Raw genomic sequence first — 3,453 nt, 5'->3', positions numbered from 1 at the left:
GAAAACCTTGGCGAGACGCAGGCGCTGTGGGTGAGCGTTCACGCTGCCCTGGGTGGCCACATCCTCACATCACCCTTTTGTCACTGGTCAGCGACTGAGCAGGGCTGCCCTGGCACGCACCAGGGTGGGGAATGAGGCATCGCTGGGCCTAAGTCAGTTGTGTCATGGGCTTGTCTCAACCCAATGAGTAAATGTCTCCTGTTCATTTATTCATTAAACAAATATTTATTAAAAGCCTGAAGCATGCAAGACCAAGTTTTGTTAAGCCCTAAAGGTGTTATAAGAATAAACCCTACAGGCTCTTGGCCTCAAGAGTGTCATCCAGAAGAAACAAGATTCGAATACAAATAAGCATACGAGAAGGTGGTTGCATGCCTTACGCTTGTGAAAAACACTTCTACTTGCTACTCATTTATTCGTGTTCAATTCATGTATTCCTGTCATCAACATGTATTCAGGACCTACTGCACGCCTGCACCTTTACGGGCACTGGGGTGTTACAGATGAGAAAGGCAGACCTAGTGGGGAAGAGGAAGCCTCCATACAACTGAAGACCTTCCCACTTCCATCTGGCCAAGACAGAGTCATAGCGACCGATTGTCCCTTCCACCCAAATAAAAAACAAGCAAAAACAGACCAAATAATGAAACATCCAGAATCAAGACACGGGCTCATGCAATGAAGAACCATGATCCCTGTGGGCTTGTGGAGAGAGACATTGTGCCTCACAGCCCAGCCTACTGCCTTGGGTTTTCAGCACAGGGACAGGGGCCCAGGCCTGGCCCAGAGGACTGCCTGTGTTGGGAAGATACAGCTGAGTGTGGGCAGACCAAGGAACCCCATTTTGCAGAGCAGAGAACCAGCTTAATTACCTGAGCGCACACCACAGGCCCACAGAGGCTCGGTCTGAAGTATTAACCTGGTTTCTGATCAGCAGTTGTATGTGAGGAAAACAGAGCAGAGAAGAATCTCCTCAAAGGTCGCAGGGCCAGTGGTGGACCTCAAACACGTCTGGGGACAGGTATTGTTCTGTTCCAGCTGGACAGGTGCAGCGCCAGCACCTGCCTCCATCACAGAGAGTAAATATCACTCTCCTGGATGAAACAAGGCGCTGGTCCCACTTAAATGCAGGACTCAAGAGGATCAAACCATTTTCAAGAAACTCAAGTGCAGCCCAGAACAAAGCTCGAGAACGTTAACAGTAACACAGGAATACCCGGCTCCCAACAAGAAGAAATGTATAAGACCTGGCGTTCGATCCACCATTACCAAGCAGGCAAAAACAAAAACAAAAAACAAAAAATACAGACAAATAGGACCCATAATGAGGAGAAAAACCAATACATTGAAATAGACCCGGAACCGATTCAGATATTAGAATTAACAGACCAAAAAAAAAAATAAAATAAAATAGCATAACAATATTTCATACATTCAAAAAGTTAGGTAAAGTCTTCCTTTCTGCTGTAGGCTCGAGTGACTGGTGTCGAGATGGGCAAGTTCATGAAACCCGGGAAGGTGGTGCTGGTCCTGGCCGGACGCTACTCCGGAGGCAAAGCGGTCATCGTGAAGAACATTGATGATGGCACCTCAGACCGTCCCTACAGCCATGCTCTAGTGGCCGCAATTGACCGCTATCCCCGAAAAGTGACAGTTGCCATGGGCAAGAAGAAAATCGCCAAGAAGTCAAAGATCAAGTCTTCTGTGAAAGTTTATAACTACAATCACCTCATGCCCACGAGGTACTCTGTGGATATCCCTTTGGACAAAACTGTCGTCAACAAGGATGTCTTCAGAGACCCTGCTCTTAAATGCAAGGCCTGACGAGAGGCCAAGGTCAAGTTCGAGGAGAGGTACAAGACCAGCAAGAATAAGTGGTTCTTCCAGAAGCTACGGTTTTAGATTTTTCAGTCATTAAAAATAAAAAAATAAAATTAAAAAAAACAACCAAAAAGTCAGGTAAAGAAAGAGAAGATATTAGAATGTTTGAAGAAAAATGGAAATAATGGTAAAACAAAACAAAACAAAACAAAAAACTTGACCCCAGAAGGTCAACTGTTTAACCATGAGGAAAGTACATGAAGAAAACCACACCAAGTCACACCAGAGACAAGCTGCTCTTGTGTGACAAAAGAGGAAAATCTTAACAGAGGCCAGAGAAAGGCATTTTCTGTACAGTAGAATGAAGACAACATGAGAACAGATTTCTCACCAGAAGCAATGTGAGTGGGAGGGTGGGGCAGCCACACATTTAAATTACAAAACCCAAAAAAGCCGGTCAACCTAAAATTCTAACCCAACTATGGTATCTTCCAAAAAACGAAGGTAAAAACAAAGACTTTTTTCTCCCCTGGTTAAACAAAAGGTGAAAGAATTTATCAACAGCAGACCCAAAACACAAGAAATGTTCAAGAAAGTTCTCGAGAAGGAACATGATGCCCAGTAGACGTAGGTGATGAACCCAAAGGAGTGGAGGCACCAAACCTTGTAGCCCCAAGAGTCAGCACATGAACATCTTTCTCATGAGGCAAATCTCTTTAAGGAATAATTGACTCGGGGATCCCCGGGGGGCTCAGCGGTTGAGCACCTGCCTTCAGCCCAGGGCGCGATCCTGGAGACCCGGGATCGAGTCCCACATTGGGCTCCCTGCATGGAGCCTGCTTCTCCCTCTGCCTGTGTCTCTGTCTCCCTCCACTCCCACCCCCGTGTGTCTCTCATGAATAAATAAATAAAATCTTTAAAAAAAAAAAAAAAAAGAAAAAATGGGCTGGAACTGTAGCACCAGGCCCTGGGGTTTACACGGCGTGTAGGTCCAATGTCTGACCACATGGGGACAAAAGTGGGGGGCGGGGAGGCAGGCGGCTGCCCCTGCCGGGTTCTTAGACTCCACCTGGGCTGGCGTCACCGCCCGGGAAGGTGGGCTCTGAAGCCTCAGAGATGTGTGATTTGCCCCGAAGGCAACCACGAGCATAGCATAACAAGGAATTATAGCTAATGAGCCTTATAAGGGGATAAAATTGAATCATAAATAATCCAAAAACGGGAGAATAAAGAACAGCTGGGACCAATAGAGAACAAACAGCAAGATGATAGGCTGAAACTGAACCATATCAATAATCGCATTAAATATAAGTCGTCTAAATGCTTCCATTAAAAGGCAGGTGCTGCCATATTGGATAAAAAGCAAGACCCAAGCTACGCGGTGTAGCAAAAAAAAAAAAAAAATCACCTTAAATATAAAGACACAAATGGGTAAAATGTAGAAGGATGAGGAAAACACTGATTTATCACCAGAGCGAGGATATTAATATCTGACAAAATCCGTTTCAAAGCAAAGAATATCACCAGGGATAAAAGTTGTTTCGTATCAATGAAGGCGTCAATTCATGAAGAAGACAAACAGTTCTAACTGTTGAAGATCGGAAGAGAATGAAGGACTGTTAGAACTTTGTG

The 3,453-nt window shown here is 45.1% G+C and overlaps 1 pseudogene; it reads left to right on the top strand.

Annotated features, from left to right (window-relative positions):
* Positions 1–1,436: 1,436 nt before the first annotated feature.
* LOC144296558 (large ribosomal subunit protein eL27 pseudogene) lies at positions 1,437–1,911 on the top strand (annotated as a pseudogene).
* Positions 1,912–3,453: the final 1,542 nt, after the last annotated feature.

This window comes from Canis aureus, chromosome 24, assembly GCF_053574225.1.
Source record: "Canis aureus isolate CA01 chromosome 24, VMU_Caureus_v.1.0, whole genome shotgun sequence".
In the NCBI taxonomy this organism is placed as follows: Eukaryota; Metazoa; Chordata; class Mammalia; order Carnivora; family Canidae; genus Canis; species Canis aureus.
The sequence above is the reverse complement of the archived record's forward strand: the minus strand, read 5'-3'. Positions and strand labels throughout refer to the sequence as shown.